The sequence below is a fragment of the Cyanistes caeruleus genome, chromosome 12 (assembly GCF_971803275.1).
Source record: "Cyanistes caeruleus chromosome 12, bCyaCae1.hap1.1, whole genome shotgun sequence".
Taxonomy (NCBI): Eukaryota; Metazoa; Chordata; class Aves; order Passeriformes; family Paridae; genus Cyanistes; species Cyanistes caeruleus.
In genome coordinates this window covers 21,356,751-21,380,583 of record NC_141712.1, presented here as the reverse complement: position 1 = coordinate 21,380,583, position 23,833 = coordinate 21,356,751, and the positions used below count along the sequence as shown (strand labels likewise).

General features: G+C 47.5%; 1 protein-coding gene and 1 long non-coding RNA gene across 7 annotated transcripts in view; one reads left to right on the top strand and one right to left on the bottom strand.

The window, feature by feature from the left end:
• The window catches only part of ZFHX3 (zinc finger homeobox 3), a 487,194-nt gene that overhangs the window by 226,455 nt on the left and 236,906 nt on the right, over positions 1–23,833 (bottom strand). The window lies entirely within an intron of this gene.
• On the top strand, positions 9,876–10,922 carry LOC147650917 (uncharacterized). The gene is made up of 2 exons (XR_015275516.1): positions 9,876–9,963; positions 10,734–10,922. It is a non-coding gene; the product is annotated as an uncharacterized LOC147650917 (long non-coding RNA).

The window sequence follows — 23,833 nt, the reverse complement described above, 5'->3', positions numbered from 1 at the left end:
CTGGAGCGTGTGGTCACTGGGGCTGGGGCTGGTGGCCACCAGCGCTCGCACAGTGCCCACATCTGCACTGACAGAAGGGAGCAGCACGAGGCACAGAGACAGAGCATCCTCACTCCAGCCAGGAACCAACTGCCCCTGCCAGGAACCCCTGCCAGCAGCACGAGCTCAGCCCCCCAGTGCAGGGGAGCTGTGCATGGATCGACAGAGCCCTTGCAGAGACACCCCAGGGTCAGCAGTGGGAGCGAGGGATGAACCAGCAGGGCAGCCCAAAAGAGCCTTTCCCCAAAGGAACAGACACTGGCTTGGGAAACACAGTTTGCCTGAGTGCAGGAATAAATTCTTTCATACAGGGCACGAGGGGATGAGAGACACCAGTGGCACAGAAGCACTTGGAGCACATGCCACGAGGCTGGAGGCACATTTCCCTCAAACATGGGATACCTGGACAAAACCCTGCTCAGCTCAGAGCCCTTTCCTTTAGCTTTTTGTTTTAAGGAAGTTACTGGCATGCTGCAGGTCACCTCCCACTGCTGCTATCTAAAGCTGTCCAAGGTGATTCCACAGCCTCACAAAGGTGCCAGGGGGCTGATCAGTGCACTGAGGTGTGTAGAGAGGCTGGAGTGCCAGAGGCTTCCCAGTAAAGGGAAGCTCAGCTACAGATAGACTTTGGGAAGATTCGATCAGTTTTACTTCCTTATATTAAATATGAATTATGCCAAATTTCCACCCACAAAGTACAGATCCAACATCAGGGCATGGCTCCAGAACTGGACAAAGACTCCAGATGGCCCCAGCTGTCATCTCACACTCCATGTGAAATATTTAGTGTTACAAGGAGACAGAGACACATACAGACCCTCAGAGAACACACCTGCCTGCACACAGCACACACAAACCAGCCACATCCAGTGGTATTGCTCCCATTGTATGGTACATGAAAGCCTCACTGATGTAAACTGGGGATGAACAGATGATTTTGGGGGTATTTCTGTCTGAAACACATGCAGGTAAGGTCACTTCCATCCAAAGGAAACAAATTGTGCAATGAAAGAATGGCCCCAGCTCTCTTCCCTGGGCTGGTCTAAGAGCCCACACACACAAACGTGCGGATACTGACGGGCTGGAGCTGAGCTGTGAACTGTGTGCAATTGGGAACAGGCAGTTCAGCACCTGCGAGGCACAGACAGACAGAGAAGGGGCAGAAAGAAAAGCAGGTTGATGTGTACCTGTGAAACGTGGGGAAGGGCAAGGCTGGAGGAGCTCTTGAGGAAAAAGACCGGGGTTTGTATCTTCATTGATAATTAGTTTGTTTGTGTGAAGCAAGCAGGCGGAAAAGGCATCGGGAAAAAGTGATGGAGTGAAACAGCATGGGCTGCGCTTCCCTGCCTGCCGAGGGGGAGAGAAATGGTGAGCAACTGAGGGAGGTCCCCAAGGGGTTCATTAAGTGATGGCCCTTCACAGTCCCCTGCCAGAGCTGACCTGGAAACATTAACATGAGGCCAGAGTTACAGCACGGGCAGGGGAGGGCACAGCACACGTGTGACACCCCGGGACAGCAGCTGGGGTGCTGCAGCCAGCCCAGGGCTGCAAAGCTGGCCCTGCTGCTGTGGCAGGAGCTGTGCTGGAACTGTGCATGGAACCGTGCATGGAACCATGCATGGAGCTGTGCCTGGAACTGTGCATGGAGCCGTGCATGGAGCCGTGCATGGAGCCATGCATGGAGCCGTGCCTGGAACTGTGCATGGAGCCATGCATGGAACGGTGCATGGAACTGTGCATGGAGCCATGCATGGAGCTGTGCTGGAACCGTGCTGGAGCTGTGCTGGAACCGTGCTGGAGCTGTGCTGGAACTGTGCATGGAGCTGTGCATGGAACCATGCATGGGCAGCGATGGCAGAGCAGCACCTGCTCAAAGAGATGACAAACATTTCCCAGGAAATGAGGTGGCTGCTGGGACCAAGATGAGCAGGTAGAGGAGGAACAGGGAAAAGCAAAAGCAAGCTCAGGGAATTATCCCATTTATCATTTAAAATTTGAGGATTTAAAGAACACAGACTGTGAAGTTTAGAAATAGACCTGAAAGGTGTGGTGTCTAACATCACCCATCTAACAGAGCTATCCCAAAGAAACACAGGTTCCAGTCTGCAAGAGCTCATGTTCATGCCACCCTTACAAACAGGACCACCTTCTAAAACATGAGTCTTCTCTCCTTCCTGTGCCTCCACTGGAATATAATCACAGGATTTTAAGCCCTACCAATCAATCAAAAAGTATTTTAAAAGGCTTAACAGAAACTTAAAAGTTAAAAGTAAAAATAAGGCAAAACAACTGATCTAAGAGGGGACGGAGACAATACATTTCTTGTTACAAAACAGAACAGAGTCAACCACATTAAAAATGAAACAATGCACAAATATGGCACAAAGGAAATGTGTCTGTCCTTCTCCAAGAGCACTTATCATGTTTGCTAACAACATCACAGTCCTATGGGGAGATTTAAACTGCAGCAGGGTCTTCCACCTTTCAGGTTTTTTGAGGGATGAAAACCCCCAAAAAAGAAAGAAAACCTTCCCATGCATTAGATTTCTCCACAAGGCCATGGATGATGCCCCAGCCTGTCCAACCTGGAGCTACACAGGTGACAATGACCCCGATGCACAGTTGCCTGCAAATGCCAAGGGCCCTGCAACAAACGCCTGGGGACTCAGGGAACAAAACATCCCCAGGGGGCAGAACCATCTACTCTGCTCTCAGACAAGAGTCCTCTATTTTAAGCATGTGCCAGGTCTAACATTATTTTACTGCATTAAGTTGCTTTTCCCTTGCAGAAGTCAAATCCCAGCAAACTCTGCTGCAGGAAAAGGCTCTGAACAAACAGCTTTTCCTGTTCCTGTGACCTGTCTCCGTCTCTGAGCTCCGTGAGCACCACCACCACTGCTCCCCACCAGCTGACAATGTACTGGGAGACACAGATCAGGAGAAGTAGGACTTGGTAATTATATATTAGTATTTTTTAAAATAAAATCTGACTCCAAGTTTTTTAGTCAATTAAACGCATCCGGCACATCATGTATGTGATGTAATGACAGCTTGAGACTCGAAATGCTTTTGATGCATTATTAACCATAAAAAAGGCATTAAATACCGAGCTTGAATGCCATAGGGATGCATATTTCAATAGAAATTATTTTTCAATATATGCTTAAAGTTTATTTTGGTAAACAGATGACTGGGGGCTGTCAGGACTACAGACAGATTTATGTTTAGTTGGAGTCTTTTGGAAATGAAGGGAAATAGCTGGACTTGTTGAGCACATGGAAGGGATATAATTCTTTCTGCCAGCTCAGAGGAGGGTGAGCATTAGCTTGGAAGCTGCCACAGTTGGGAATATTAATTTTAGAGTGACGGTTGGGAATTTTGCCAGGTAAATACAATCTTGGGGAAAAAAAGAAAAGGAGAAACATGACATTTTACTACCTGATTGAGAGGTGTCACATTCATTTTCTGCATCTGCAAACAGAAGTCACAGTTCAAAGTACCAAATGGGAACTAATCCTGGTGCTCCAACATCACATAATCCCTGGCAGAAACTTGGGTTTTCACCCAGTGTTTTATTACCAGCCATAAAGCCACTCTTACCATGTATTAAATAAAAACAAACTCAAAATCAAAGCATCCCTTGCACCCCTCACTCCCCCAGCAGACACACTCAGGGGAAGCCTGGCAGCCAATTTCTGGTGCCTCGTGCAGAGCCTGAACTGCAGGGTGCAGATTTGGAGCAGTGAAAGAAAGCAGAACCCAGTGGAGGAGCCCCTCCACTGCCAGGATCATCTTCCCTCACTGCTGTGGGAGCTCTGCAGATCAAATGTCCAGGCTGAAAGATTTGGTACCTTCCATTTCAGGGGAAATTTAAAATTTCAGCATATCAGTGCTGCAAATTTCTTGTTGCTATTCGCATTACTTCACCAGCTTCCCTATATAAACACATGTATTATCATTACCAAATTTGGTATAGGTATTTGGTTAGGGGATCAGGCCTGCAGTAACACCCAATGCCCACTGATTTTGCAGGGACATTATGGACGTGACGTCTACAGGATCAAGCCCTTCACATTTAGACCTCCAAACATTTGTACAGCGTTATCAAGCTGCCTTGTACTCCTCTCTCTGCCAGGCTACACATAGGCAGCTCCTTTAATCTTTCCTCAGAGATCAATCCCTCAGCCCCTTAATCCTTTTTGTTGCTCTTCTCTAATCTCCTCGTGCTTTGTCGATACCTCTCAGCCTCGGTGCCCGAACAGAACGCGACGTTCCACGCACGGGGAGCCCCCTGTCACCAGAGAAGCTTCCAGAACAATTTCCTGCACTGGGAAGAGATTTCCTCCCCACACACTGACTTGGTTGCCTTGTCACCATAGTACAAATGAAGCATTTCTCACCACACCCCAAGAAGGTGCCTCTGCTTTAACTTCTCAACAATGGAAGTGGCAGAATATGGGCAGCTCCTCCAAAACAGTGATTTTTTTTAATGCAAGACCTGACAATTTGATGTATTCAGGCACAAAGGGCCCCCGAGCTGTCCTGTGACAGAGCCAGAGCTGCCAGGCCCTGCAGGACACCCACTCCCCACATGCAAACCCCTGACACCACAAAGCACCGTCAGAGCCATCAGAAAGGGAGCCCTGACTAAACCCCAGTAATTCCCTTTGGCCTGCGAGGCCTTTCCCCAGGGCACACAGTGCAACTGCAGCTCTGGGCTGGGGGGCAGCAAACTGCTGGGGGCTTTCCCTGCTCACACCCACCCCCCTGGTCTCATCTGAAATACAGCTCCACCATTTCACTGCCAAAGAATGCTGCAAAAAAAACAAAGGAAAACACAGGTTAAGTTGCCTTTAATCTCCAATTCCTGTACAAGAACGGATTGCACGTGGTAAAGGATAAAGGCAGATCCGAAGTCAGCGGGTTATGCAGACTGCGCCAGACCTTCGCTTTCAGAGAGACACAGCCTGGGGAATTACACAAATGGCCTTCCATTGCCCTCTTCGGTTCTTTTTATGGCAAAATGCTTTGCTTTTATCAATTCCTCCCCCTTCCCCGAGTCCCAGAGGCTCAGGCTAAACAAAAGGCAGATGCGCAAAGTGCACCCTTCTCCCCTGAATGGAGCGGGAGCCTCGCTCCGCAGGGAAGCCACGGCCGGCTGGAGAATGCTCTCGGAAAGTAAAAGCCAGTAAGAGCGGCCGATCTTTCTGCCTGGGTGAAGGAATTTGGCCTCGGCCAAAAAATAAAAAAAAAAGGGAGGGGATAAAGGGGAGGCTGCTCTTTTCAAGCCCCCGTAGGCACCGCTGCACTGAACTGTGTCAGGCTGGAACAGACAGAGGAGGAACACGAGGCTATTGTTGGAGATACCATCAAAAATAGAAACAGAGCGAAAATGATCCTGAACAAGAATCTTGCAGGGAGAGGACTTTGAACAAGTGATGGCTTCAGCCATGGAAACCCGAGGTTCTCAGGGGTTCAGAGCAGGATCCTGAAGGCCAGAGAGCACACACAGTGTCCCAACAATGACAGCAGAGTGACTCCTCCACTGCCAGAGAAGGGGCCAGAGCCCAGCCCATGGCAGGGCCACAAGCACCAGACAACTTTCAGGTGAAGTTCTTTTAGAATCAAACAAAATCTAGCTGTTGTAAATGAAATTAAGATTGATTTCAGGAGCGTCCACTTTAGACTGCTGATGCTCTTACGCGTGTGATTTTTGATGGCAGACAATGAAGAATCTGTAATTGGCAGAGAAACTGATGAGGAATCAACCAACATTTTCCTGCCACCTTTCAATCTTAATATGTCACTGACTCACACTCAGAGACCTGAATAAAGATTAAATCTGTAATAATTTACTCAAAATCAGATGCTTGCACAGTAGGACTGCAGTACTACCTTCATGCTGATTCAGCTTGAAACAGCTAAACCCCAGAGATGGCTCCTGGTAACAGCTGATGAGTTGTGTTTGCTGCCAGGAGGAATGTTTAGCCACGGGATTAAATCTGTACACAAACTCGGAAGCTTCACTGGTACAAGTTCATATTCAACACATCAATCTATTGGGTAGACACAGTGTCAATGGGAAATCTCCTCCACTGCCATTATTGTTGTGCTGGATCATCACTCCTTGGAAGCTGCGGGAGGTGCTGCTTGCAATCCTCAGTAACAGCCCTGGCTGCCATCTCCAAGGATCTATCTCCTGAAGCAAGGAGAAGCACTGGGCACCTCACTGCAGCCTACCTCACCTGAAGGAATTTGCTAAACTCTGGGATCTGTCTATTTTAAGTTTTGGCCTCTACATTTCACAAACATAACCCATGGTGACAGGTCAGCACATAACCTACACATGCACGTGTTTGTGAATGGACCAAGGCCAGAGTACAACTCACAGAGCTGTCTGGTGCAAGGTGTCCTTGCCCATGGCTGGAGGTTGGAATTAGGTGAGCTTTAAGGTGCCTTCCAACACAAACCACTCTGGGATTCTGTGATTTCTCATCTGAGTGCAGCCTTTTGCAGAGCTCCACTGTCCTTCCTCGTTGCCCATTTGCCTGTGAGCATCATCCTGACACACACTCTTCACAGCAAAGCCTTCAGGGCAAGCCAGCACACCCTCCCCCACTAACTGAGCTGAAGAAACAACAATGAAAACACTTCTCATTAAAATAAAGTATCTGTGGTACCAGTGCAAGATGGAACGGGGCATGGACCAGATCCTATCCCACATGCAGGGGCCGAGTATGGATGGCACAGGGAAGCACCCCTATGGGAAGCATCCTTCTGGCACACCATGGCCTGTTCCTGAAGTCAGCTTTGTAGAGAAAATCCATATTTTTCTATGCTTTATCTTAAAAGAGGTTCTAAACTGCTACTTGTGTTTACAAACATGAGATATTGAAAGTTTGCCGATGTGTGTGCGATTAATAAAACATCAGGTGCTGCCTCTCGCTTTAAACATTTGCGTGTCTGGAAGCTGGAGAGCAGCTCATTTAAACAATGTATGTGTTCTGGATAACATTTCCCTACAAATGTTCCCTCTTTCACTGTGATACCCTTTAAAAAGTGTAAAACATTCCATGCTAATAAGAATCAACAGGGGAAAAAAATTCTTAGCACAAGTGCTTAAATAAATTATCATCTTTGTAACTCTGCCATAAATCCCCTGGTTGGGATATGATGATTTAGCACTTGCTGCTCTGGCACAAATCCAAATCCTTGGGTTTCTTATTGGATAAAATACTGCCTTTTCACCTTTCTGACCTCACTTCAGCTCCAGGCTGAGGTGACACGAGTCTCCTGGTCTCCGTGCTGGAGGCAGACAGGACAGCAGGGCCTCTCTTGCAGGGCTGCAGGCAGGGGCTGCCCAGGCAGGGGGGCGATGCCTCCTGCCAGCCCCAGCCCCCCCAGGAAACACCTGCCTTCGTTTTCTCTTCTAGGAAGAAAGACTTTGGCTCCCAGAACACGCACAGAAAAGATGCCAACAAATCCCCTGGAATACAGAAGGAGAAACTCCTAAATCCACAACAAAGAACACCAGAAAATTGCCCCCCAAAAAGCAACCACCAAATGCCTGAACAGGAGGGGTCACATATGAGCCAGGGCTTGTTTTCTCCTGTTGCAAAGAAGTGTTTACTGCTCCCTTTGGACAGAACGGTGCTCCCAGCCATGGTCAACATTACACAGGTTACTCTTATCCCAAATGCAATTATTTGCTTTATTCAGTCTGGGTTATCACTACAGGGAAGAGGAGAAGCAAAGAGAGCAGCTCTGAGCTCAAGTCTTCCATGGCTCAGCTGAGGAACGTGAGCAGTGTTGCCTCCTTGGTGACACTTCTGAGGTGGGAAGACCAGCTCCAGCCCTGGGCACGGGTTTTTGTGGTTAAAGAGTCTCCTCCAGCCATTAGACACAGATCAGGTGCACTGATCAGGATCATCCTTCCCTGCAAGAGTTTCCCAAGCTGCTCTACAGGAATGCTGCTCCAGGTACATGAACACCTTGGCCAGTCCACTCCCTGCTTTTTCTTCACTACTTGGATATTGCCTGGATTTTTAAAAGGTGATGCCAAGGCCATTTAACAAAGTCAAGTCCTCAGCTAAACAATTTTTATTAGAACATTTAAGGAGTGAATCCTCTAGCGCATGTGTTTATCTGGTTTATCAACCTTCCAGGGAGCCAGGAAAATCTCATGTTAGGGGTTTGGTTGACTCCTCTCCCAGTTAAAATGGCAAACTGATGTCTTTACAAACAGCATGACTAACTCCAGACCCTTTCACCAGGCAGCATCCAGGTTTTAGTTCCCAACAAAACTGGGAACATCAAATTAAGAAAACCTGCTCCATTGCTCCTGGGCATAACATTAGGTATCCACGTCACAGTGCAAAGCAAACACACTAGAAGCTTGTGGGTACATAACATGCCAAAAAAACAAAACTGTTGAGGAACACATGAACACTTTCTTTTCTGAAGAAAACATGTTAATTCACCAAGACAGTGAATTAGCACAGCACCTTCCAGCTCAGCAGCATGATCCTGAGCAGACAAACTCCTCATGAAAAGTGACATGAAAGGGACTCAAATGCAACAAGAGATCCTGCTTTGTGTAATCATCTTCTGTCCACCACAACTCCAGCCACAATAATGGGTCCTTGCTCACCTCAGATCCCCTTAACCCTTCCTGAGCACTGAGCCACAGCTGAGCACAGTGTCCAAGAACCGACCACCACTCACGAATCCATGGCAGGGGTCACTGTGACCACACAGAGCTGGGTTTGCTCGCCCTTGGTCCACCTGTGGTTTCTGCATGGTGCCCTGCAGAGACACTGATCTTCCTGCTGGGAACATGGGCCCTGCTCTCCTCTGGTCTCAGCTTTGCTGACGTGGCCCAAGGGCGCAGCTGACAGCAGCAAGAGTCAACCCCAAGGCTGCTGTGCTGGGAGGTGCAAAGGAAGTTGTTCATTAGAACACAAAACCAGTTAAACTGTGAGTGGGAAAGGCTGGTCAGGCTACAGAAGGTGAAGAACCCCCATGTCTGGTACTGCAGAACTGGGCATGGGTTCAGGGGACATGGCCAGTGCTCCGTCCATCCATCCATCCCACAGGGACAGGCTTCGTGTCCCACCGCCTCTGCCAGCGCTGCCTCGGGGTCGGAGCTCACACACCGGCCTTGAACTCCCCTGTCTGCCTCTCTGCTGTCTCCCTGCCATATTAATTACCATTTCCCCTGCCAGGGCCAGAAAACAACCTTCACTGCATTAGTGCTAATTAAGAAGAGTGACTTTCCTATCCTGGCTGCTTAAATCACCCTCCTCTCCTCATCCAGAGCAGAAAGCAGTGCTGTCAGTCTTACTAAAAACAGAAGGCAACACCTCAGTCACGCTTTGAGCTGACTCAAACCAACCAGCTCTGTCCTTCTGTGGGGACTGCACACACTGCATGGGGCAGGAGGGGAGGGAGACAGCAATGACACATGCCCTGGGACTTGATCTGGACTTCAGGGAGAGGCAAGGACAGCATCCTGCTTTGGAAACATCTCCTACCTGACAGCAGAACAGCCAAAACGAGCCAATTTACAACACAGCCCCGTTGGCACAGTGGCAATGTGCCTCTCCATCAGAATACAGATCCTGAGCAGCCTGGGAGGGCAGTTTTATGGAGCCACCGGTGTTTGCAAAGTACCAGCTCTGAGCCTCTCAGTCTGGGATCCTCATTGCAGCTGCATTCAGATACTTTATTAGCTCCTGGCACTGTTCTCCCACAGGAGAACCTGAACAACCCTGCACAGGACAGAGCGGGGTGTCCTGCTGCTGTCCCGTCATGCTGACTCCAGCAGCATGGTCGGGATCTGGAGAGCAGACTGTGACCCCCACCATGGCTCCCACTTCACAATGAACCACAGCTTCTGCAAGACATGAGATGTCCCCACCTCAGGTACTTGCTATATGTGACTGGAAAAGCCTGGAGCCACCAGGAGCTTCAGCAATAGCTGAGCCTTTGGCCTCTGGTTTACAGTCCTCTGGGAATAGCAAATGTGTGCTGAGTGTGTGCTATCATTTTAATTTTTGTTGCTGACCAACTTTCAGAATCGATAGAAGGCAAAAGTCCTGCTCCACACGGGAGGCAGGTTCAGAGACCTTAAGTGGTTGGAAGCCCCCAGGGCCCAGAGCCAGTGCCCAGCACTGGATGAGGTGGATTTCTCCTAAATCACATTAAGTCATCCACAGAAACATTAAAGAGTTTCCTGACATTACAATTCTGTGTAAGCAGTTAGAGTTGTTGCCGTAGGAACACTAACAAATACAGGAATGGGTACAATTGTGAATAAAAGGGATGGGGTAAAGGAAGAAAATGGCCTGTGCTAAGGACAAAGTTTGGGCTGTGCTGTGGGTCTGAGAGCTGGGAGCTGCTGGGAGCTGGGCAGTGTGGGGAGGGGGCTGGGGGTCTCTCCCAGCCCTGCACCAGCCCTGCCCTGGGCAGTGGGTCCAGGGAGCAGCTCCGGACCCCACCCCACCATCGCCACCCTCTGCTGCAGGCTCTGCTCCCTCTGGTTCAGCCCTGCCAGCTCTGGCCCTCCTCCCCCCACTTTACAAAAATAGAAAGAACACATGTTCCCATTAGTCACTTGCTAGAGGGAAGCTGGGGGGTATGTGCTGACAGTCACAAAGCTGAGCTCTAATTTGAATACTATTTGCATATTCCAGGTAGACAAAGCGCAGCCGTATTAAAAACACTCGTGAGGACGCACAAAGTGAGGCAGCAGCGATGACATTTGCCAGAAATCCAGCCTTTTCCCCAGCATGTTCCCTAACACAGGTGCCAGGGCCCCTCTGGGCTAAGGCCCGGCCTGGCTGGTCTTGGGGAGCTCTTAATTAAACTCTGATTGCCAAGAACGCTCTGTATGTGCAGGAGTGGGGACACGGCCACCCTCATGGGAACACCACACAGAGGACTCTTCCCTTTGGATAATGCCATTTGCCAACAAGCAGAAGTCATCCCAAGGCAGTCTGAACACAATAAGTGCCTTTCACTGCTGTTGACTAAGCTGAAATTCGTTATTTTCTGGCGTTCAGCAAGGACTAATGAGTGTCTGAGGCTCATCGCGCCGTCCCTCCTCACTGACATCCTCTTGATCTCTAAAAGCTCGGTGATCTTTGGCTTGAGCATAACCCCAGCGAGTTCAGAGGTTAAGTTTTGGGGATGCAAACAGTGTCTGAGCCAGGCAGGATGGAGCTGCACCAAGGTCATGGCAAAACACTTCTGGGAGAGGAAGAAAACCTTGACTCCTACAGGTGTCTGTTATTTATTTACCCACCAATTCCCAGATGTTGCACCAAGAGCAGGATGCCTCACCAGTGCCCCACAAAACCTCTGCCAACTCCAGCAATATAGATGCCAACTCTCTTTATTCAGGGAAATATTGTAGATTTTTAATCAGCATTTTTGGTTACCTGTTGGCCTACTATGAATCTGCATCACAACATACCAGAAAAAGATCCTATCATCAACACTGGGGCATAGCTGAGGGCATAAATAATGCACAAGGAGACACTCGCCTGACTGGAAAACCTCCTGACCTGGCAATATCTACTTGGAATTACCTTTCAACTCATGTTTTTAGCAGAATTTATTAAATACCATGTCTCTGCAAGCCATGATGGCTTTGGCTTTACTTTTTTTTCCATTATTATTAAGCAGTTTTCCAACCACAACAAAGCCAGAAAAGGATGTAACCACCAGCATACAAAAACCCAGTGCCAGATAAGAAGCAGAAGAGTTGGGAAGATCCTTCAAGAACTCAGACAAGTATATCTTTGTCACTCTGTAACAGATGCCAGTGCTCTGAGATAAAACCATGAACTTCTGGTGTGGAATCACAGCATTGTCAGCCAGAAACCAATTCATCTCTGAGGAGTAGGAAAGGGATATTTGCACTGGAAAAGCAGCTGAGTAATTGTAACCAAGATGGGGAATGGGCCAGATGGACATGGGACCCTGCAGGGCTGGGGCCTGCTCCTGTTCTCCCAGTAAGAAGGTGCTTGCTCCCTTTGGGGCTTTGTTCTACATCCATCATCAAAGATACCATTTGACATTTTTCCCTGCATGGGTTTCACCGAACACCACCCTTCCCCTCCTGCCCAGTGACTGACTGGGAGCTCTGAGCAGAGCCAGCGCCGGGGTCTGGGCAGGCAGTGCTCCCAGTGTACTGATTACAACATATATAAAATAATACTTTGTACAAGTTCAGGGAATAATTAAACATTGCTCTCAGCTCTTGGCAGTGACTTTTACAACACTGAGTAATGAGTTATCACATTTTGACCTTTATGTCTAACTCACCTTGGCAACTTGCTGAAAAAACTTTGACCACTATATAATCAAAAATAAGAGAAAAGGGAAAAGGCAGGCACGGGCACTGCTCCAGCAGATAAAGATCACAAACACCAGGTACCCATCCAGGAAGCCACTGAACTACTTCCTAGTGTTGGATTTAATAGCAAATTACTAAAGAGACACTCCACATTACTACAATCTGCACATCAAACCAGGCAGAAAGCAACCTGCAATTATACAATTAGATTGATACACAAGCTTCCCGCTCGTGTTTATTCCTGCTGCCAATCACACTGCTTACTGGAAAACAAGGGCTTGGAGCTTCCAGCCTGCCTCACACTTCCCCTCTGTGCTTGTGCCTTTTGAGGGGCTTAACTGATCACATCTTGTTCTTTCCACACCCTGCTGAGCCTGGCCTTAAGGTTACACCAGGTACCTTTGGGCTGTCCTGAGATCCATCTTCATACACGGGGCACAATTTACCCCAGCAGCAACTCACTGTGTGGAATGGGAGAGTAGAAAAGAGACAAGTAAGTGTTTACTATTAGCTGATGAAGGCAGTTGATTGAAACCTAACAAAACCCTTGATTTCAAATGAAAATAAAAAAGGAAATCATTTCACTATGGTGTGGCCTGATAGAAACCATCAAAGGGGAATGCAGCCAGTAAAAGCCTTTGTATTTGAGCTTGGTCTCCTCATAATACAATGCTTCTCAATGCCTGAACATTGAGAACATCTCAGGTACTCCAAAAACGTCTGCTGGGTCCAGTTCCAATGTACTGGTGACCCCTGAGGTCCCTGTGACAATCCATTTTCCCAGCCTGTCTTCAGCCACACCTGTTCCAACACTTTGTGTCCTGGAGCTCCATCCTCCCACGCCCCCATTCCAGGCAGAACACTGTTCCTTTGTGGAGAGCCTGTGCCCCACCTGGGCTGGCCTCAGAGGGTGTTTCCCCAGCAAAGCAAGCTGGCAGAGCCCATCAGACCCTGACCTGTCCCAGAGAGCTGCAGGAGCACGCTGTGGCAGGATGGGGCAGAGGGTTTCTCCTCCAGCCAGCCTGTGGGAACAGGGCTGTGTCACTAAATCAGGGTGGACAGGATGCGGTGCCCACACAGCTCTGGGGGGACGGCAGAGGATGCAGAACCTCCCAGCAGAGCTGGATGGCACAGCCCGTGCCTGGCAGGGACCACAGAGGTCACTGGCTGTGGCAGCTCTCAGTGCCAGCGCTCTGACCCCGCTCACCACAGGGACTCTTTTATGTGCTCTGTACCTACATGCAAACAAACCACCTCATAATCACTATCTTCTCACAAATTCCTTTGTTTAGGTGCCTGAGGTTTGTTCCACTTTCCTGTCACACTTCCCACAAAAGAGCTTTGATTTCCCAGTAAATGGTGAGAGATTGTGTCCAAGGCGTCCACAGCCCTTCACAGCTCAGATCTCAGTGACTCACACGTGTTTTCTGGAGCCCACATCTCACACTGGCAGGAAATGATTCAGGAATGGAGGCACAGCAGCTCAGGGACACCGAATGGCATCTGCAAGAGCTCAAGCACTGACAGGACACATCGAAGCACGAGGTACAAACTCTTGTGACTCTGTGAGATTCCATCTTTCCACCCGTGGCCCTTCCCTGCGGCACGCTTTGACCTGAGGGTTATCTCACTGGGCTGCAGGCCCACCAGCTCCTGCATCCACACAAACACCTCCCACAAGCAAACAGGGAATTCCTTCTGCTCCCTTCCCTCCAAGGGAATTTCAAGATTTCCAAGATTTTCTTGGCAGAAATTCTTTTATAATGCCACAGCAACATTTGGATTTACAAAGGCGGTGCCACTACAGACCAGTCTGTGAGTCAAAGGAAGCCTTTCCCCTCAGGGTCAGGAAGCCAGCAAGACCTCCAGCTGCATTTTCAAAACTACATGGGGATTCACGTGCCTTTTGGCTGTCAAAACAAATACAGGATTAAAGCCAAATGCAGGGTCCTGCAAACACTCGTGGGGCTGCGATAACTCCAGCTCCAGGTCAGAGTGCTCGGGCTGCCAGAGCCAGCTCCATCCCCACCACTCACAGCTCCTGCCTTTGCAACCCTGCAGCTGCTCTTCCTCACGGGGCAAAGAAAATTTTCTGTATTTAAGAGGCACTTAGTAGCTGCAAACAACTGAATCAAATTGTGCTCTTCCATTTTTAACATCATCTAAAGAGAAAGCATTTCCTACCAGCACACAGAGTTCAGCCATGCTGGGGAGGAACAGCACAGCACTGAGAGCAAAGGTAGAAAATGGAGGATGCAGATTATAAAATTCAGTCACATTTTAAAATTTTCTGCTACAATAATTCACTTTATGTAGAATTAATGTGGCTGATTGAACGTTTGTGCTGTAATTTACTTATAATTAACATTTTATGGTGAACAGATTTCACCATCTCCTTCATGCTGTGAACTCCAAGCCATAGGTCAAAAATAGAGATGAAACAGATAAGCACAAAATATTCTCACTGAAATATTAATGAGATTTTAATTTACTACTTTAAAAATACATCTTTCATCAATGCCTGTATATCAAATCATTATTTTAATTTTTTTTCCACATTGTATTAAAAATATAATGAACTTTCCTAACTGGCTGAAAGACCCTGAAATATCTTTTGTGAAGAGACAGCTCAGGGGAACAAAAAGGTCCAAACACTCTCAGTTACCAGAAATCTCACACGGGGGTTGGGTGAGAGTCAACTCAAACTGAACACAACACCTTCATCCTCAACCAACTAAAACGAGGGCTCTCCACTCTCAAGCCCTGTGGTCCGGCACAGAGCTCCTGCTCTTCCCACCAAGATCTTATTTAAAAGCATAAGGTCAGTCTGTAAAAATAATTCAACTGATGGAGTCTGCTTCCTGTGTTTCAGCAGGAGTCGTGGCATTCACTGCTGAGACATGGCCCAGCCAAGGTGCTGCTTGGATCAGCCATTCCCACCTTCTCAGCCCGTTCTGGTGACATCTGAAAGCTCCAGGACAAGGCTCTGGACTCACCACGAGCCCAAGGGAAAATGGTCTGGGAAGGAAATCTGCAGAAAACTTGTGTAAAATCTCCCAGCCACTCTCCACGTGCGCTTGAAGCCTGCCCAGAGATGACAGACCACATCTGAATAAATTATTGAGTCATCTGCAATTCATCCCATTTCCTATATTCCAAAGCGCTATCAGACAGGCAACAGAGGACATTCCCGGAACGCTCTGATGACAGAGAATGAAGATATGGGATGACAATGAAAAAGTCAGCAGAAAATCATAAGTCAATGGGACTATTTTATGCTCTTTACTTCCTAGCCTGCACCAGACCATTCAAACAGCTCATTGGAATTTCAAATGAAAAGCTGAATAATACAGGATTATAAATCTGTTACAAACAAACCTAAAACGCATCAAGAGAAATATACATGGAATTTTCCTTCTGAAACTGCTCGGGTTTTTCCTACAGGTTTGTTTACTTGGAATCAGCAACTATTTGTTTTGAGGGTAAAGCTGCCTTTCCTTATTTTCTTCTCTTTTTTAATTTTCTTTTCTTGTTTAGATTGAAGGCCAGTGCCTGCCAGCGCCTTGATCCCTCCAGAGCTCAAAGAATGGAATCCAGACTTTTTCAGGTTTCTCTATGCAGCCATGGGCTTGCTCTCTTTTTCCTTTCAAGGTATTATGAGTGAAAAAAAATAAAATATTTACCTGTTGGAGAGATTTCAAGAGAAACCATATCCTGAGCAGCACCCCACCACAGAATGACTCCCAATAGGAAGTTAAATTCTCAGCTGCAGAAAGTAGGACCCAGTGGAACAGCAACAGGATTCCAGACAGTTCTGGAGCCCCCACCCTCCCGTGACATGGGGGAAAGCATGTGGGGCTTTTTCCAAAATTGTTCTGGGAGACCTGGGGACTGTTCATACAAATATCTCTGCTCATGATTAGAACTACTCATTAGAAGTTCATTAAAAAGAAAAGAAATCCCTAATGCTTCTTTTGAAGTAAACAATTCAGAGCATTTGTAACAAACAACCAGCAAAATCTGAGAGGTGAGAGCACTGCTTCTGGAAATGGCAAGGAAAAATCCCAAGTTACAAGAAAATACATATTTCCTACATTAATTTTCATTGCTTTTAAAAATTTTTTCACTGTCAAAATGAGGAAAGAAAACCCCAACAAACCAAACAAACCCTGAACAACAGGGCAGGGAAAAGCCCCAAAACACAGCAGCCGAATACTGAACCAAGACATCCCAAATAAAATACATAACATGATACTGCAGCAGATCATCCCCAGTGATCTCAGGGAAGTCGGTGGCTTCCAGGCACCGCAGGCAGCGGGATCAGGTCCCGGAGCCACGACACGGCACCGGGCTTTATGAAACCAAAGTGGGGAGAGAAGAGGAGCCCAGGGCTGAGGGTCCCCAGGGCAGAGCGCTGCTCTGGCTGCTGGGCCCTGCACTGGCAGGGCAGGACAGCCCAGCTGCCAAAGCCAGGGCTCACTTAAAAAACAAAACCAAAAAAGTGCAACGAGGTCAAAGTCTTCAGCCCTTCCATCCCCTCCCTGGTGCCGACGGACCACCAAGCTATACGGACTCGTCTTTAAATGTTTAAAGCATTAATGATGAGCTGCTGCTCTGACAGATGGTATCTGTGCACTTTCTCATTCCCAGCATCTCTGTTATCGTCTACATTTTTTTCAGAACAGCAGCTAGGCTCCTACTCAAACGTTGGGCCAGACCTTGAGAGAGCGGCTCGCAGGCATCTGCTTGAAGAAAATTTTAGTGCAAAATCTGAATGAGAACTTAAATTCTGAGCACCTCTGAAGTCATTATTTATGTCTCATAAACATTATTTGTGAGGCCCCAAGTTCAGCTGCAGGAGACATTAGTGGTGGCTGGTCACAGCCTGGCTCCCCAGTCCTGCTCGGAGAGCAGGGAGCGGCATCCCGCCAGGTATTAAAGCACTTGCTGAGTCTTAAGGAAACAGAAATGAAATAAAGAGACAAATTAACAAACACTTCAAAGATAACACGGAAATCTCACCAGTTGCAGCACATGTCCACTCAGTTTCTTTTTTTTTTTTCCTGAGTGCCTTTTCCTTAGTAAAAGCCATCAAAGATCATTGTGAATTAGTAATAATTTTTTTCAGCAGCATCGAAGAATTAAAGCAAGAGAGAAAGGGAAGGCATGCAAGGGAGAAAAGGAGGGAGAGAAAGAGAGAGGTTAAGCTCAAAGGCAGAGAGAGCGAAATGGACCAGATTATACAAAATTAAAAAGCAAATACGCACAGACAATTTGTGCCGAGTGATTGCAAGCAATTACAGTCCGGCTTTTCTGGAGGGAAAATTGGGGAGGGGGGGGAAGGTTATTTCAGCTTAAAAGGAGACTTTATTCATTCCTGATCAGCTTCTCCTACTATTCTCTCTTTTATTCTCGGATATCAATTTTAAAAAAAATCACCCTTCAGATGTTACATGTCTAACCCTGGGAATCCCACCCCTGGGCAGAGAGGGAGGATTTCAGCTTCCAATCGGTTCTTTCTATAGCCCTGAAAAAGCAATTTGCTCATAAAGGATAAAAAAAAAAAAAAAAGGAAAGGGGGGGGAACGACAGAAAGAAAGAAAGAAAAGGAGGGCAAAAAAGGGAAACCACAACAAGGGCACGCATTCCTCTTGGAGGAGAGCTTCAATTTTACTGTAATTGTCTGAAGAAGAGATGCTTTGATCTGCAGAATTATTATTATGCTCCAAATGCTGGGCTGCTGCTGTCCCAGCTGGGATGGACACGGCACACCGAGGGGCCAGAGCTCCTCTCCCTCCCTCTCCCAGGCTCTGGAGTTTATTTCAGGCTGAAGCTGGGCCCTGGGGCCGGGCTCAGAGCCCAGGGATTAGCACGGGCTGGCAGGGAAACGGGGCAGCAGAGGGCTTAAGGCAATTTCTCCTGGTGCCTTGGCCTCCTCCAGTCCCTCACCGAGCCCTGGGAAGAGGCTTCTAGGCCTGTATTACAATTACCTATTTCTGTTGGGAATTCCTGCATTTCTAAATTGCAACTGGAACAGAGAAGGAGCCAGAGGCACAAGGCCACCAGGGTGGGTGTGAGCACTAAGTAAGGTCAATGCCTGAGAAATTTAGGATTTTCTCTCGTCAGCTAATGCTAGCTGACATGTATCAGGATGTTTTCCCTGCTGTGCTGCCATCAGAGGGGCTGGGTGCAGGTGCTCATGTGTGGACACAGCACTCTTTGCACCCTCTCCCTCCTCCATCCCTTTCGATTCAAACATCCCTAACTTCTGCTAAAATTTCATCCACAAAGCCCCACTTTGAGGTGAGGCACAGAACAGCATCCAGGCACTGGTGACAGGATATTGGCCACCAAGTATTATTGCAGCTCACTAAGAACAGGATAAGGATGTTGGTATTTTATCAAATGAGGAAAGCACTTTACACCTAGGAAGTCTGAGGTATCTGTGATCTTAAAATCTTCCCATTTTTATATATACAAAGATCATATTTTATACAAGTAAAGGTTTGTAAAATCTTATTTGTACAACCTGGAGACCTGGTAACTGCCAGTCTGCCTTCACATGGAGAAGTCTATGAAAAATGGCACAAATCATTTATTAAAGTCTCTAACATCTTTCTGAAATACTTTGCCTGTAAAATATGCAGCACACCCAAAATACACCGAGACATGGCGTGACACAAACGATTTAGTGGCATTAGACCGGGCTGAGCCCCGTAAGTCACACAGGGCCCCCTCCCTGTAAGCACTGCCGTCATCCCAAAGTCATCAATAACACCTTGGCTCCACCACAGCCCAGCAGGAACTGTGGATCTATCTCCACTATAAACATACACAATTTTTCAGTCAAAGAGTAATAGGCAAATAGCTGGATTTCACTCATTTTGTGTTCTCCGGGTAGTAAAATAGACACATATTTAATGTACATACCCAAAAGTGCAGTGCCAATAAGTAGGGAGAGCCATATATCCCAGTTAGTTTATGGATGGCTGTATTTTATGGTTCTATTGCTAAAGCTGTATTTGCATGCATCTAAATATAGATAAATATCTGCAAAGCCAGAATCTGCAGACGTGAAATAGAGAACTGGATAAATGCAAGGCAAGACACATGATAAAAATAGTCCTTATTTCTAGATACAATTATGAACTCTTGACTAAAATTACTACTTGGGTATAGGATGCTGAGGCTATGCAGTGTCCTCTCGTGCTGATCCTGGAGGTTGCTGTTGGAGCTCTCTCTCTTTTGTTTCATAATTTTGCTAATTGGTCATTAAGTAGTCTCTAATTCTAATTCTGCTTTTGCCAGCAACACACTGTGGGTCAGCAAGGAAATTAATCTGCCTCTATACCTCAGTTTCTCCAACTGCAATACAGGGAAGCACAGATCCATCACCGGGTCCTGCAGGAGTTAATCTGTTAATGTTTGTATCAATCAAGTTGTCAAGTGCTATTTAAGTGCTTATTATTACTCATACAATAATTCTCTCCTTCTGGGCTCTGTAGGTTTGTAAATACCTCTTCCATCACACATGTGAGGTTCTTTTGGAGCAGGGGAGATGATCTGGACCCTGGGCTGGCCAAACACATCTCTCTGTGGGTGGATTCTGCACACCAAGTCCTCTGGAGCACGGCCGACCACGCGGTCCTGACTCCTGCTCCTCTGCTGGGGGACCCCTCATCCCTTCTGTGCCACCACAGCACTTCTGCCAGCCCTGGCACTTCTGCCAACTGCCCTCTGCTCTGGGCCAGGGAACTGGAGCCTAAGGACACGTTTGTATCCTCTGCCCGAGTACCACCACAGACACAACCTTGCAGGAGGAGCAGCTTTCCCACGAGGCAACCCTCAGGCAAGGGCCTTTGACTCCCTTCAGCCCGGTCATCCTCCTCCCAGCCCTCTTTTTTGGCCCAGAGGCACAAACTCTGAGGAGCTGTTCTATCTACCCAGAGCATCATTTGCTCTGACTGTTCCAGGGAGAAGCTCCCTGTGCTCAGGATGCCTGAAACACCTCGCTGGGAGGTCCTGCTCAGGGCCGTGTGCTTTGGCTCCCGCACCTGGGCAGGAGGGAGGACAGACCTTTATTCTATATGGAATCCACGCTCTTTATAACATTTGCCAACACCAAAGGCATGCAGCATTCCAGGCACATGCCAGCTGGGATGCCTGGAGCCTGCCTGCACTGGGAGCTGCTTTAAAAATATAGCAGCTTCTCATCTAGTCTGCTCCTAAAATGAATTCTCTCTACTGGCACCACTGAAGCTAAATACAACTTATAAAATATTGAGCAGATCTTCATATGGAATGCAACTAAAAAAAAGTGACACTTTAATTATTATCTTTATGCTCCAGAAATATCCCATCAATATGAGGAGCAGATAATTCACAGCCACTGTTCCAAGCACTCTGCAGCATCAGGAGCTGCTGGTGCCTCATCCATACCGGGCACACGAGCATCAGTGTATCCGTGCACGCAGCCTGTAGTTATTTATCAATTGTTTATGCAGCACTTAGTTATGAATGTATTTAATTTATAAACATTTATATTGCAGAGCATGAGATGATAAATTCAGAAGAAAAATAGCGACTCAGAGCACGAGCCCCCTGCCTCGTTTAGCCGAGAGCTCTGTCCCTCGTCCAGGTGCCCTGAGCTGGACCTCCCTGCCAGCAATCCCAAAGAGTTCGGACTGGAGAAGAGCAGTTTCCAGCAAATCCCCTCCATGTGATGTTTTCCACAGCAGTCCTCTGCTCTGCCAGCCCCTGGAGCTCAGCTTACCCAGCCCTCTTCCCGTGCCTGATCCCTGGGGACTCAGATCCTGCAGCTGCCTACATGTCAGCAAATTACACAACTTCCAAATTATTTGTGTGTTCTCAAAACAAGCTGTTCTATGTGCAAAACTGCAAACCCTTCAGTCAATCCCACAATAAATAAATAAATAAATGTCTCTGCATAGTTTACTGGTTAAAGAGCTCATTTCCCCATTGCTCCAGCATTGACAGCTGCCTAAGCCCAAAGCCCATCACTTTTCAAGGAAGACATTTATCAGGAGGGTATTTTACCCCCAATTTCTTTTCCTGCCCACTCTTAAGAGTGCTTTCCTAGAGGAGTTTTATTTAAACTCTATTTTTTGTTCAAACATATATATTTTTATGTTTTCTCAATGCATTGAAACTTGACAGCACAGACCAAGCTGTGGATGAGTCAACTTCTGTCATATATCTTTATTGTTCCTTAAAACTAAAGGTGCATTTTAAATAGCATTTTGATTTCAAATTATCATTTCTAATAATTTTGATCTCTTTTTCATCCTCTTAAATAGTCTAGACCCAAACCAGTTGAGTTTGAGCTTTCTGCCCCCAACATTCTAAAATTATTTGAGTTATTTCTTCTCTGCAAGCAGCTCTGCCAGCTCAGTGTTTGTTCTTCACTTTCAAGGGTATTTTATTTATTTTCTTCACTTTCAGCTATTGAAAATGGCAAGAACAAATTTATATAATGAGCCTTAATAACAGTTTCTCCCATAAAGTTCCCTATTTATCTCCTATTGTAGTGGTTTAGAAAGCACAAAAATGATGGAAAAATACAGGTGTAGTGATAAATCTCTGGGACTGATAGTGAATAATTTAAACCAGCCTTTATCCATGGGGTGATGCTTGGAACCCTCCTACTCTGTGTGAACCTTTCCCAGTCCCTTCAACTCTTCTTTCCATAACACTCACAGTAGTATCCTACTCACAGGATTGTCTTCACACAGACAAGTAAAACCCTGTTTATTCCAAATCTCTGCCATCTCTTACCCTGAATCACTCACCCAGTAGCTATCCCCCTGCTCTCGATGTTTGTGATGTCCTGGATGCGATGCTGGGGGCACACACACGGCACGTGCTGCCAGCACTCTGCACAACAGCTCATGTACCCCACAGGCAAAGGGCCTCAAAGTTCTCACCAAGGGTTCTTCTGCAGGTATTTCTGTCATAAACACTTCTTAAGCAAATTAGAGACCCCAACCAGCACTTCAAGACCTGCCCTTAACCCTGTCAGCAGCGTGAGCAGCACAGAACCCCCCGAGCACGCACACCTGGGTGTGCCAGGCTCACCCCTGGCTCCCGGGAGGCAGCTGCACAGTGAGTTTGTGTTCTGTACAGCACCAGCTACACTCCACACCAACAAAAGCCACACCAGCATTTTGGTTTTCATTATTTAGCCATTTTTAACGATGGTAAGAAATGACTATCACAAGTGCTGCCTTTGCTCTGAAGACCCCAGTGCTGAAAATGGAGCCCATCGTTTATTCCCTGCTCCTTTATTTCCAGACCCGTCTGCGGGCAGGTCAGAGTCCGGTGGAGCCCTGGCTCTATCCCCCTTTCCCTCCAGCACTAATTAGCAATGCAATCCCACAAAGAGTGAAGTTGCCCGAAACCTCCCCTCACTCACAATGATTTATGTTCAATTTGTACAAATGGAGAAAATGAGATTTCAAATTTCAATGCCATTTCTGCAATGAGGTGATTAAAAGAGAGAGAGGTATTGCGTTCTACTGTATAGAATATTGATCCCAGTGCTATTTTCCTTAGCAATAACCATTAGCTCAGTATTATTTGCAAACCTCTAATGTGAACCTGGAGATGTAATTTACATTTGTGCTTTACTTATTTGCTTTAACAAAACAACACAAAAGCTTTGGGTCTTTCAATCTATCCTTATTGTCAATAAAATTAGCAGTTCATAAAAAAATTAATGTATATGCAAAACCATCACTTCCTTGTAAACTGCACCGAGACTGTAAACGTTGCCCAGAACAAAAGGGAGATAAACTATTAAAAGGCTCTGGCCATTAACAGATTGAATCCCAACCAAATTAAGAGGAGCTCCCTTTTGTCCCCTTCCTTAATTCCTGGGCCCCCGGGAGCCCAGCAAAGTTTTGGCAGCCTGGGGAGGTGTCCCTGAGGAGCGGGGTGTTGACAGGCTGGGGGTGACCGGATCGGGGCCGGGCGCGCTCCCGGAGCTGCCCAGGGCACGCGCGGGACGGGCACGCGCAGGGTACAGATGTGCCCGGGACGGGACAGATGTGCCCGGGGACAGAACAGATGTGCCGGGGAGCAGCCGGGGACGGGGCAGATGTGCCCAGAGACAGGACAGATGTGCCCGGGACGGGGCAGATGTGCCCGGGAGCGGCCGGGGACAGGACAGATGTGCCCGGGACGGGGCAGATGTGCCCAGGGACAGGACAGATGTGCCCAGGACGGGGCAGATGTGGCCGGGAGCGGCCGGGGACAGGACGCGAGGAGAAGCGCGGGGGGCGAGGAAGGCGCAGCGTTTGTCAGCCCCAGCCCCCGAATGGGACCGGGCAGCTCCTCGCCCTGCTGCTGCTCCCTCCAAACCCATCAGCTGCTTCTGCTGCCTGGCAGAGTTTAGAAGATGAGAACAAGGAAAGA